The 14,072-nt window shown below is 39.7% G+C and overlaps 1 protein-coding gene across 1 annotated transcript in view; it reads right to left on the bottom strand.

Moving 5' to 3' along the window:
- Nucleotides 1-8,920: 8,920 nt before the first annotated feature.
- Nucleotides 8,921-14,072, bottom strand: part of LOC128869167 (host cell factor-like) — a 136,261-nt gene continuing 131,109 nt past the window's right edge. Inside the window, exon 10 of the mRNA XM_054111668.1 lies at nucleotides 8,921-8,939. The gene's annotated coding sequence lies outside the window, so the exon portion shown is untranslated. The remainder of the gene's footprint in view (nucleotides 8,940-14,072) is intronic.

Here is a 14,072-nt window from a genome sequence, read left to right on the forward strand (position 1 = left end):
TAAACAACGCAAATTTTATTGATATAGTCTCTCAAGACTGAATTCATAAGTCTTTGGAAGGTGGCAGGAGCATTTTTTAGTCCAAAGGGCATACGAACAAATTCATAGTGTGCTAGTGGAGTAGAGAATGCGGTTTTCGCCCTGTCTTCCTCTTTTATAAGGATCTGGTGGAAGAGATTGTGGTATGTTTCTTTCACGCCGAAATTCCTGATCAGCTCTTTTTTTATATCGTCCCAAGTAGGTGATTGTCCCAGTGTTCTGATTGTGTTTAGTGCCTGTCCCTGGATCTTCGTCCTGATGTGACGCTGGAATATGAATTCTTGCAGCGGTAGATTTTGATTAAATAGCGGAAGGATGATTTCAACTTCTCGTATAAACGCCGATAAGTCATAAGATCTGTCGCCTCTGAACTCTTTAATGCGGGACGCCTCCTTAATGAGTTCGGTTACCGCTATTGCTGGTTGTGGTTGGTCGTTCATTTTGTAAACTTTTTCTTTTGTTTAAATATGTAGGAGCAATTTAAATCGCTTGTACGAGTATATAATCGTCTTTAGTTTCTTTTGATCTGCTTAGATCTATTTCACTGTGATTTTTCACTATTATTGCTTGTTGTTGCTTTTATGTAGTCACTATATTGCTTGACTTCAGCCAGCAAGTTTTTATTATTTTTTTTTTTTTTTTTGTTTACACTTGTCACTTATTGTTCACTGCACGTTCTCCATTATACCCGGTTTACCGATCTGCCAGTGTTCAAGTAGCCTTTTATCACTATTTCTTGACTTTAGTCAGAAATTTTTGTTTTTCGGTCTTCGGGATACCGACGTTCTTGTTATCACTAATTCTTGACTTTAGTCAGGAATTTTATTTTTCGGTCCTTAAGGATACCGACGTTCTTTTAATCACTAATTCTTGACTTTAGTCAGGAATTTTATTTTTCGGTCCTTCGGGATACCGACGTTCTTGTAATCACTAATTCTTGACTTTAGTCAGGAATTTTATTTTTCGGTCCTTAGGGATGCCGATAGTTATTTTAATCACTAATTCTTGACTTTAGTCAGGAATTTTACTTTTCGGTCCTTAAGGATGCCGATAGTTCTTTTAATCACTAATTCTTGACTTTAGTCCAAATACGCCATAGCGAAAGTCGTGGCTTAAAAAAAATCAACTTGGCGTCGAAACGCGTCTTTATTGATTAAATGGTATTTTTCAATTACAATTTTGATATGCTTATAGCTAGTATTTATAATATTTTCTTATTATACCTATTGCTAATAGTTGATTCACCTACAATACAATATTTGGTGAATCAACGAAATACGAATATTGCTTATTCTAAATTTCGTAAATTATTTGCATAAGTGTCGTTGCACTCATTTCTTTACAAGCTAATTGTGTCGCTTGCGAAATGCGTTAGTGCAATGGCACTTATTTGGTTGGGTATCGAGTTACGATGACCAGTCCAGTTCAATTGTATTTTCTTTTGGAGTAGAATGGTTGAGTGACGTAACTCGCGCTTCTTCCATTTTATGGTCAGTTTAATCGACCCACTGAAGCGGCTATTCGAGCTATTGTGACTAAATTTAGAATCAAATTTACATTATTGGACATCAATCCACCAACACGCTTACGTAGAGTCCGATCTGAAGAAAATATCGCAGCTGTATCGGCCAGTGTTAATGATGACCATCAATTATCGATTCGTCGCCGTTCGCAGCAATTGGGCCTCTGTTACTCAACAACGTGGAAAATTTTGCGAAAGGATTTAGATGTGAAGCCTTTCAAAATACAGCTGGTGCAAAAATTGAAGCCGAACGACCTACCGCAACACAGAATTCTTGGTGAATGGGCTCTTGGAAAGTTGGCCAAAGATCCACTTTTTCATCGAAAAATTGTGTTCAGCGACGAAGCTCGTTTTTGGATCAATGGGTATGTAAATAAGCAGAATTGTCGATTTTGGAGTGAAGATCAGCCAGAAGAATTGCAAGAGCTACCAATGTATCCAGAAAAGGTAACAGTTTGGTGCGGTTTATGGGCTGGAGGTATCATTGGACCGTACTTCTTCAAAGATACTGCGAATCGTAACGTAACTGTGAATGGTGAGCGCTACCGTGAAATGATATCCAACTTTTTTTTGCCCAAAATGCAAGAGCTTGACTAGCATGACATGTGGTTTCAGCAAGACGGTGCCACATGTCACACTGCACGCATAACAATGGACTTGTTGAGAGGCGAGTTCGGTGAACATTTTATTTCACGTTCGGGACCTGTCAATCGGCCACCCAGATGTATATTCAGACAAGCCGGCTTCAATTAACGCATTGGAAGACAACATTAAAGCATTTATATGTGAGATACCGGCCGAAACATTGGAAAGAGTATGCCAAAATTGGACTAAGCTGATGGACCATTTGAAGCGCAGTCGCGGTCAACATTTGCATGAAATAATCTTCAAACATTAAATTATATGGACTGTACTATCGATTTAAATAAAAATTTCATGAATTTTTTTGAATTTTACGTGTGTTTTTTTGAAGAACTTTCCTATAGCTATTAAAAAATCACCCTTTAGAATCATTGTATATTAAGCAAACAAAACATGAAGAAACTATGAAAACAATATTATATTGTTATATTATAATGTTACATACTATACTTAGTTACATGATCACCCTATTCCTATATTATACCTACTCTTAATTCTAACTTAATCTTACTCTTATATTTAATTACTTATGCTAACTGTTATTTAAACCAACAACTGTTTTACATACTTTCTCAAACTCTACACCCACACGCTTACTCACGCACTCAACATACACTCAACATACACACAACATGCATTCCTACATTCATTGCTAGTTTTACTTTCTCCCATTCTCATAAATGTTAAATATTAGTTAAGCTTTAGGTTAAGAAGAGTTTTTGTTAAACTGTGAGTTGAAATAAAGTTCTTGTAAGAAGAAGACGTGTTTCACTTCGTTATTATATGTACGGCGGTATGTTGAGTCCAATTTAGTATTAGTTTAAAATACTTTAATGTTTTTCAACTCTTGCTATTTGTTATAATTTTTGGCAAACAATCGAAATTAATTGCCAAGCCCAGTCTTTGTCCGATATAAAAACGATCCTGTTAAATAATTTTGGTGACAGAAACAGTATTGATGAACTTTTTGACAAATTAAAGGGGATAACCTTTACAACTAACAGCCTAGAATTCTATAATGAACTCAAACAATTCTTAAGGAGTTTGAATAATAAGACAGTGTCGGTTGTTGTTGTTGTTGTTTTAACAGCATAGTTAGCCCTGTCAGTGTAAGTATATCATCGGTCGTCTTCGTCTAGCTCATCTAGGGGTAGGCCTAGGAAACATGCTGTTTCGACAGGTTGGGTCCAGAGGGAGAGGGGGGTTAGATGAGTCTGATTGAGGGGGCATGTGAAGAGGTGGTTAGTGGCGTGCGGGGTACCTTCACATGCCGGACATGTGTTTGGTATGTCGGGGTCAATTCTGGATAAGTAGGAGTTTAACCTGCTACAATATCCAGAACGTAATTGTGCCAATGTTACACGAGTCTCACGGGGAAGCTGGAGCTCTTCATCTGCAATAGGTGGTGGTTGGACTCCGATTACGGCATTCACAGGACGGGAGTTCATGAAGGTGGTAACGGGCTCCCGGTGAATGTCGTTTATTGACTGTCTAAATACTGTCCGGTCCAGTAGGTTTCGGTCAGTTTTGTCCTGGAGTTCGTCAGCGTAGTCGAGGAGGTGTCTCCTGACGTGCCTGGGAGGCGGCTCAGGCTCAAGCAGGTGCCTGCAGGGGTGAAACCTGCGGTAACACCCCAGCAGGAACTGCTTGCTGAGCAATTTGTTGTGCTCCGCAACTGGGAGCATTTGTGCCTCGTTGTGTAGATGTTGTATGGGTGACATCAGGAGGCACCCGGTCGCTGTCCGAATGGCGGTATTTTGACATGTCTGAAGCTTTGTCCACTGCGAATCACTAGTACCAGGCGACCAGACAGGCGCAGCATAGTTTAGAACCGGCCGGCCAATTGCCTTAAATGTCGAAAGCAGCAGTTCTTTGTCTTTGCCCCAAGTGCTGCCGGCCAGCGATTTGAGGACCTTGTTGCGATTTTGGACTTTAGTGGCAATTGCGGTTGTATGCGCAGAGAAGGAGAGCAAGCTGTCAAAAGTTACACCTAAAATTTTGGGGTTATTCACAGTCGGAATTGGTGTGTCGTCGACTTTTACCTTAAGGGACAGCTTGACCTCCTTTGTCCAGGTGGTGAAAAGGGTCGCCGTGGACTTGGTGAGGGAAAGTTGGAGATTCCTCGCAGTGAAAAAGCGAGAAAGGTCGGTGAGGTAGTTGTTCACTTTGGAACACAGGCCATCGATGTCATTGCCCGACGCCGTTATCGGGCAATCGTCAGCGTATGAGATCAGGGAAACTCCCGCTGGTGGTTGGGGGAGCTTCGAGATGTAGAAGTTAAAAAGCAAGGGTGAAAGGACACCACCCTGCGGTACACCTTGCTTAATCTTCCTCTGCTTTGACATTTGATCTCGAAAAATCGCTGACGAGTGCCGACCGCTCAGGTAGTTCGCGGACCACCTCTTCAGCCCTGGCGGGAGTGTCGACTGATAAATATCATCTAGTAGCGTGGAATGGCTGACTGTATCGAAAGCCTTCTTTAGGTCCAACGCTACTAGGACAGTCCTCTCGCAGGGGCGGTTTTGGTTAAGCCCGCGATTTATCTGGGCGTTTATGGCGGTGAGTGCCGTGGTGGTGCTGTGCACTCGTCGGAATCCGTGCTAATGTGGGGCTGGGGCCAGATGTGTCGTGTAGAGTGGGAGTAGGAGGGCTTCAAGTGTCTTCACTACTGGGGAAAGGAGAGTTATCGGCCGATAAGACTCCCCTTGGTTGGCGGGTTTCCCAGGTTTCAAAAGTGGGATCACTCTCCCTGCTTTCCACTTGTCAGGGATGATGAGAGTGGCCAGAGACAAATTGAAGACCCTTGTGAGGTATCCTACTCCCAGGGGTCCCAGATGCTTCAGCATCAGCGCGTTTAGTCCGTCAGGGCCAATGGCTTTCGATGATTTCGACTTGTTGATGGCCCCCTGAACCTCATCACCGGAGAAAGTAAGTGACGCACTGTCGTTCGTCAGTTTGTGCAGCCTTCTGGTAACACGACGTTTGGTTCTGTCGCCCGGAGGATGCAGTGTAAACAGCCGGCTAAAATAGCTCGCGCATCTCTTCGGGTCCGACGAAGCACAACCGTTGAAGGTGATAGCCACCTTGTCGTTGTGTTTCGTCGGGTTCGACAGTGACCTAACGGTGGACCAGAGCTTACTCACTCCGGAGGTGAGGTTACAAGTCTTCAGGTGCTCAACCCATTTAGTCCGCTTATGTTGATTTACCAGTTGCCGGATCTCCAAATTGAGATCCCTTATGCGGGGATCCCCGGGATCGGCCTGGCGTAGGTGGTCACGCTCGTTTGCTAAACTGGCTGCTTCTGCTGGGAAATGAGGACGGATGTCCTTATAACATCCAGCTGGGATGAAGCGAGCCGCAGCAGCTGTGAGCACCTTGCGGAATGCGCATTCGCCCACGCGCACATCAGTGGGGATGGGAAGAGCGGCGAAGGTGTCCTCGGTGAATTCCGTGAAGCCGGCCCAATTAGCTTTTTTAAAGTTAAAATAGGACCGGTGATTCGCGGAAACGAAGTCGGCAGGTCTCTCAATCGAGACGATAATGGGCAAGTGGTCTGATGCAAGCGATAGCATAGGTCGCCACGTTATGCTATTTATCAGACCCGCGCTAGCTATTGTTAGGTCAGGCGAGCTGCTACAATTGCCCACTACCCTGGTGGGGGCGTCGTCGTTCACAGTGCTGAATGTCGAGTCGTCTATCTGCTCTGCCAATTGCTGTCCCCTACGATCATTTGGCAGGCTTGAATGCGGAATCGCTTGACCGGACAGCTATGCCTTGTCATTCTAAGGTGCTGTCCCTGCGGTCGATTCCTTCATCGATGAGACGATACTGCACTGTGTGGTGGACTATGAACGCTAGGCCACCACCATTGTCTCGCTCGCGATCGTGTCTGTGCACGTTATAGCCATCCCTGGTGATCAGAGATGACCTAGCGTGCAACTTTGTTTCCTGGACCGCAGCTATTTTAATACTGTGTCGGCTCATAAAGTCGACTATCTCGTCGACCTTACTCGTAAGTCCGTTGCAGTTAAACTGGAGAAGCTTGAAGCTTCTCGGTGAGGTCAGTGTAATCCGGGGGGTGAGGGACGCGTGGGGTTGTCTACGTTGTACCTGCTGCGCAATCCACTGTGGTTGTTGCGGCCTGATGGTGGTGGGCGGCCGCGCCTCCGGGGGCGGTAATGGGTGCAGAGCTCTGCAGCAGGGGGCAACGTAGGCAGTTGTCCACTCACGGGTGGTGCGCAGGCCGGAACATCTCCGAAAATGGCACCAGCCACTGCAGGAATTGCATTGGACTGATACCAGATTCCGAGGTATTACGGTCTGACACACGGAACAGACTGTACGGGGGACCAGGAGCTGCTGGTTTGTCCCCGCACTGGGGTTGGAGCAGGAAGGGATGGGAGGGGTTGAAGGGGAGTTGAGTTGCTCCGATAGGCTCCTCACCGTGGAGGTGTGGGTTGTGGTGGCGGTTGGTAGTGCCGGCCTATCAGGGGGTGTGGTAGCCGTGGAGGCATCAGACGTCTGTTGACGGGAGCAACACATGGCCACATACCGTGTGGACCACTCCCTGTGCGACTTAAGGCCTGAGCAGGTCTTAAGGTGGCTCCACCCGTTGCACTTATTGCACCTAACCGAGGTGGAGTTCGGGTGAAGCCGTTGATGGCAGACGCAGCAGTAGAATACTTCTGGCCCAGGGTTCGATTCGACTCCAGCCCTGAGGAGAAGCATTTGGAGCAGGTTTGCTGCGAGAGTTTGCTCCTGTGACGTAAGGGGTGGGGTGATATACGATACACTAGACAGGGCTAGTGTACTGGGGCGGCAGCCCTTGGTCGGGAAAAACATGAGTCATTCCGGTAACGTAGAACCGGCTGCCATGGGAATGACAGTGTCGGTAGTTGGGTCTGGTTCAGCAGAAAATGAGTGCGCCAGAAATATTATGAGAACCGCACTGAATGTTATTAAGGAAAAGATGCCAGAACCAATAAAAACAATACTAATATGTAGAAACCCAGACACCATGGAGGAAGCGATTGAAATATTTTTCAATCCGGATACGCCTACTCAAAGACCCGAAGCCGACCTTTCGGAGTAAAAGGTCATGACAACTAAAAATTCTACCATAACCAGATGCCTTTCCACAGACAAAATCAAAACCAGCGGAGAAACCAAAAATTTTATAACTTACGAAATAACTCTTTACCAGTGATGCAGCCTCAATACAATTATAGAAGCAACAGGCATGACAATTTCCAACAAAATGGGAGCAATCACAGATTACAAAATGAGCCATAACGACCTTTCAACCCTCAATATCAACCATCTGTAGAACCTATGGACGTGAACATGATCCAAACAAATAGTAATCGAAACATCATTAGTAGCCCTAACGTCCAACGACAGACAAATGCAGTAAACAGAAAGAGATATTTAGAAAATTTTCAGTCTCAGGCCTCACAGGGGAAATACCCTATATAATAATAAAAGGAAAATTCAAATGTATCGTGCACACTGGCGCCACACACTCTATACATAGTTAAGGGGTAACACCACTGTACACGCGTAGAATAAACACAATTTTTAAAGAATTTTTTTGTATAGAAGGAAAGGGAAAACAATCACTCTGATTTGGGAAGTTATTACTTATATACTAAAATACAAAACTACAAAGTTTGATCGAAAAATTTTACAAAATGGCGGCATTGGAGACATTTTTGTTATGTGGTTTCTCTTGAAGGAGCTCCGCGGCACGCAGCACAGAGGGTGCAAATTTTAATCTGGAACAAAGAAACATTTTTTTTCTTAATCTAGATAAGAATAGCTAGAGAAACACGTAGGGGATTTAAAAAATATTTATTTTTGTGGAATTAGCAAGCATTTGAAGGAAAAAACTCTATTTTGGACTAAAAAAACGGCACTTAAATAATTATAACAATCGTTTAAATTAATCTATCGAAAATCTCCTACGCTCTTCTCTTAAGAAGGTTATTATACAGACGTAGTGAAAAACCTGATTAAAAATATTTAAAATTGTTTGAGTTATGCTGCGTGCCAATTTCAGAAAACGTGTTTTGAGAAAAACGCGTTTAAAGTTTGAAAATTTGGAGAAGTCGTTAGGTAGCAGTCACTAACGCTTGGTTAAAAGCTTAAAATATTTATGAAATAAACTTCGGTAACGTATACAACTTTTTGTTCTGTATTTTAAAAGGTTCAAAGAATTTTTTAAGCTTATAAAAAGAAAATCAATTTTTTGAAATTTCTACAGTGGTGTTACCCCTTAATACTGGCCTTTGATATCCAAAATAGGAAATGAAATCCACCACAATAAACCTGAAAACTCCTCAAAATACAGTTAAACTGAAACAATATACAAAGTACCATTATTTGCAGAATTGGAAGATACTAACGAATGGATGCAATTAATAGAATGTAAATTTCATGAAACGTATGCTAGACTATTAGGAAATGACGTATTAAAATATTACGAAGCCATATTAGATTACGACAAAAATCAATTGATTATGAACAATAAAATTATTCCACTTAACTTTCTGGGTCTAAATAATATAAAATTCTTTACCAGTACTGAAAACGGTGTGGATCATGTAAAAGACTGTTATAATACCAATGATTCATAAAATTTTGCCGTAACTGTTGACAACTGTTATCACTGCTCTGCTGTGATATAACTAAACCATACAAAGATTTCCCACATGAACTCTGAAGAACGCGAAAAATTCTGCAAATTAATCAAAAAAAAAAGTGGATTTATTCTATGATTCCAATTCTCAATTAACATTTACAAACGTTATTAAACATCGAATAAACACAGTCGATAATAAACTTATCTTTACCAAATCATATCGCTACCCCTATATCCACAAACAACAGGTAAAGAAACAAATCCAAAAGATGCTGGATAATAATATAATCCGACATTCTACTTCACCGTACTCAACCCTTATTTGGAACGTACCAAAACAGGACGATGCAAGTGGCGAGAGAAATGGCGTGCCGTAAACTAAATGACAAAACTATTCGCGACAAATATCCCAACCCTAATATGGAAGAAATATAAGATAAACTAGGTCGGAGTACGTATTTCACAACATTTGACCTAGCTAAAGGCTTCCACCAAGTTGAAATAGACGATAGAGATATGCATAAAACAGCATTCTCTGTAGAGGGAAGCCACTATGAATTTTTAAGAATGCCTTTCGGCTTAAAAACAGCACCAGCCACGTTCCAGCGCTTGATGAACCTAGTGCTGGGTGACTTGTTAGGAAATGTATGTTTGGTCTACCTAGATGACGTTATAATTTACTCTACGTCACTTGAAGAACATCTGAATTCAATCAGATTGGTATTAAACCGTATCAAGGAGACCAACTTAAAAATCCAACCAAATAAGTGTGGTATTACCTTAAAAAGGACGTCAAATTGAATATAAACGATCCCGAATACTTAAAAAGTTTTAATACACTTAAATCTATGCTCACTAGTAATACGATTTTGATTTATCCTGATTTTAAACAAAAATTTGTAGTAAATACTCATGCAAGTAATTTTGCATTGGGAGCTATCCTGCCACAAGTTAGCCACCCAATCTGCTATGCGAGCAGAACGCTCAATGAGCATAAAATAAGCTACAGTACTATCGAAAAAGAACTCCTAGCTGTATTATGGGCAGTAATATGGGCAGACCCTCATTTGTTTGGTAGAACAGTCACCATTCAAACTGACCACTAACCCTTACAATGGTCGATGGAGGCTGAAATTGGAAGAATACGATTACAACATTATTTACAAACGCGGAATCAATAACGGGAATCCCGATGCATTATCCCGAATTACCGACAAGAATTTTCAAATTATTACAATAGAAACCATTAAAGAAATTACAGAAGATGCAACACCGATACATTTCTATAAAAATCTAATTATTATATCCAAAATTACATCTGAGTCTACCAGAATACGCATTAAAAAAATATTCCGAAATACTAGAAGAACCTTTCACTTTGACTTTATTAATACAATAAAATTCATTACCAGTACTGAAAACGGTGTGGATCATGTAAAATACTGTTATAATACCAATGATTCATAAAATTTTGCCGTAACTGTTGACAACTGTTATCACTGCTCTGCTGTGATATAACTAAACCCGTATGATTATTGGCCTGTAACCTACGAAAATTACTACATTTCTGATGAAAAACCATGCAAAGATTTGCCACATGAACTCTGAAGAGCGCGAAAAATTCTGCAAATTAATCAAAAAATATGTGGATTTATTCTATGATTCCAATTCTCAATTAACATTTACAAACGTTATTAAACATCGAATAAATACAGTAGATAATAAACTTATCTTTACCAAATCATATCGCTATCCCTATATCCACAAACAACAGGTAAAGAAACAAATCCAAAAGATGCTGGATAATAATATAATCCGACATTCTACTTCACCGTACTCAACCCCTATTTGGAACGTACCAAAAAAGGACGATACAAGTGGCGAGAGAAATGGCTTGCCGTAAACTAAATGACAAAACTATTGGCGACAAATATCCCAACCCTAATATGGAAGAAATATAAGATAAACTAGGTCGGAGTACGTATTTCACAACATTTGACCTAGCTAAAGGCTTCCACCAAGTTGAAATAGACGATAGAGATATGCATAAAACAGCATTCTCTGTAGACGGAAGCCACTATGAATTTTTAAGAATGCCTTTCGGCTTAAAAACAGCACCAGCCACGTTCCAGCGCTTGATGAACCTAGTGCTGGGTGACTTGTTAGGAAAAGTATGTTTGGTCTACCTAGATGACGTTATAATTTACTCTACGTCACTTGAAGAACATCTGAATTCAATCAGATTGGTATTAAACCGTATCAAGGAGACCAACTTAAAAATCCAACCAAATAAGTGTGATATTACCTTAAAAAAGGACGTCAAATTGAATATAAACGATCCCGAATACTTAAAAAGTTTTAATACACTTAAATCTATGCTCACTAGTAATACGATTTTGATTTATCCTGATTTTAAACAAAAATTTGTAGTAAATACTGATGCAAGTAATTCTGCGTTGGGAGCTATCCTGTAACAAGTTAGCCACCCAATCTGCTATGCGAGCAAAACGCTCAATGAGCATAAAATAATCTACAGTACTATCGAAAAAGAACTCCTAGCTGTAATATGGGCAGTAGGGTACTTTCGCCCTCATTTGTTTGGTAGAACAGTCACCATTCAAACTGACCACTAGCCCTTACAATGGTTGTTTTCAATTAAAGCACCAAATTCAAAGCTGATAAGATGGAGGCTGAAATTGGAAGAATACGATTACAACAACATTTACAAACGCGGAATCAATAACGGGAATCCCGATGCATTATCCCGAATTACCGACAAGAATCTTCAAATTATTACAATAGAAACCATTAAAGAAATTATAGAAGATGCAGCACCGATACATTTCTTTAAAAATCGAATTATTATATCCAAAATTACATCTGGGTCTACCAGAATACGCATTAAGAAAGTATTCCGAAATGCTAGAAGAACCTTTTACTTTAAAGAACTTCACAATCCAACAGTAATACCTTAAATTAAAAAACATTTTAATCCAACCCAATTAAATGCAATAACACTGTGTGACAAAAAAAAAAAATTAAATATACTTTTATGGAGACCTAGCACAACTTGTGGCTATAAAAAAACTAAAAAAAATGGTATAGGAGAAATTTCCAATACACCCCCAAAATCTCATTTTATGGCCATAAAACCGTTTTTCATTAGGTTGATGTGAAGAATCACTCCTAACTTCGCCAATTTCCATCCGATTTCGAATTTGTTTTTTTAGTTCGAAAGAACAAAAACAAGCCTTTTTGACAGTGTGTTCATAATTTTTCTGAAATGACAACTGACGACTGTAGACGGAAGTATTTGGAATTTTTTTTATTTTTTCTCTATTTTTTCAACTTTGACATAATTTTCACGATATTATCCGATATTGAGGATTTTTTTAGTGCACCACTGATATAGTAAATTTAATTTTGCGTCGAATGAGCTATATTTGCCTGTAATTGAATTAAAATTAATAGAGTTGTGTGGGTTTTAAGATTTTATTTTTTTTTTACTAATTTGCTATGTAGGTATAACTTACGCTAAATTGGAATAAGGACGTGTTTTGATGCGTTATTATAGTTACGTAATATTTATTGAAGTATATATGTATACATGAGAGTACACTGTACTGCATACAACAGAACTGGTTAGAACTAACGAAAATATCTGACATATTATCACACATTTTTTTTTTGAATAGAAATATGAAAAAGCTCCCAAGGGTACCAAAGTTCACACTGTGCATTGATTAACAAAAGAAGTTTGTTATTATAATTTAGCCTTATTAAAACGTGAAAGTTTTATTGTTTTGCTTCAATTTGTGAGAAATAAATGTGCGATAATCGCTATAAGTTTTGTTTCATATGTGGTTTGTGGATCAAAAGCATTGTTTGAAGTTACAGAGTAATAAAGCTCTGGTTGATGGCTACAACGATTTCTTTAAGCTTACATATACTACTTCTGATCGCTGGTATGAACCGGAATTTGCTTGCACTGAGTGTTCATTGAAATTCAAGAGATATAAATCAAAACGTTGCCAGAAAAGTCGAATTTCTTTATATTCTCCGATGATGTGGCATCATCAGCCTTATCATAAACCAGATGATTGTTACTTTTGTAAAACGGAAGAAAGAATGCTGATGTTGCAACTGTTAAGAACCCCGTAGTCTTGGACGATATGATTGACTCAACTGCAGGTCATGAACTGAATGAATTTCAACTCAGTGCTGATGATGATCAAACTGATAACAATAAACCTGATGATGTAGAGTACTTTCCGTCTGGTTCTAAGTCTTCAGAACGACACATTGTATCAAATTCAGATTTTCCGGATCTTTCTCGTGATTTACTTATATCGGGAAGACAATCTGAAACGCTCGCTTCTCGATTTAAACAATGGAATTTAGTTGAATGATGATGATTGAACTTCTTACAGAGAAGTATTCAAAACTGATGAAGAGAATGACAAATGCACCGTACCATACTAAACTCCAAGGGGCCGTTTCCAATGTATTTTTAAGTTTGGAACCAGTTCCGTTGTGTACTGCACCGTACCGCACCGTACCATACCGTACAGTGCTGCACTGCACAATACTCCAATAAATATTATGTGTTTATAATGACACTTGTTATCATTTTCATGCTTCGAAACGCGCCCTTATTCCCATTAAGCGTAAATTATACCTACATACCAAATTAGTAAAAAAAAAAAAAAAAAATTTTAAAACCCACACAACTCTATTAATTTTAATTCAATTACAGTCAAATACAGCTCATTCGACGCAAAATTAAATTTACTATAACAGTGGAGCACTAAAAAAAATCCTCAATATCGGATAATATCGTGAAAATTATGTCAAAGTTGAAAAATTAGAGAAAAAAATAAACAAATTCCAAATACTTCCGTCTACAGTCTCGTCAGTTGTCATTTCAGAAAAATTATGAACACACTGTCAAAAAGGCTTGTTTTTGTTCTTTCGAACTAAAAAAACAAATTCGAAATCGGATGGAAATTGGCGAAGTTAGGAGTGATTCTTCACATCAACCTAATGAAAAACGAGATTTTGGGGGTGTATTGGAAATTTCTCCTATACCATTTTTCTTAGTTCTCTATAGCCACAAGTTGTACTAGGGCTCCATAAAAGTATAATATCACTGTCGCACAGTGTAATTATAGACGACTCCTTTTTGGAGACATTCAGACACACATACAATGAAACTGCGGACTGCAATAC

Source organism: Anastrepha ludens, chromosome X (genome assembly GCF_028408465.1).
Source record: "Anastrepha ludens isolate Willacy chromosome X, idAnaLude1.1, whole genome shotgun sequence".
NCBI classification, from domain to species: Eukaryota; Metazoa; Arthropoda; class Insecta; order Diptera; family Tephritidae; genus Anastrepha; species Anastrepha ludens.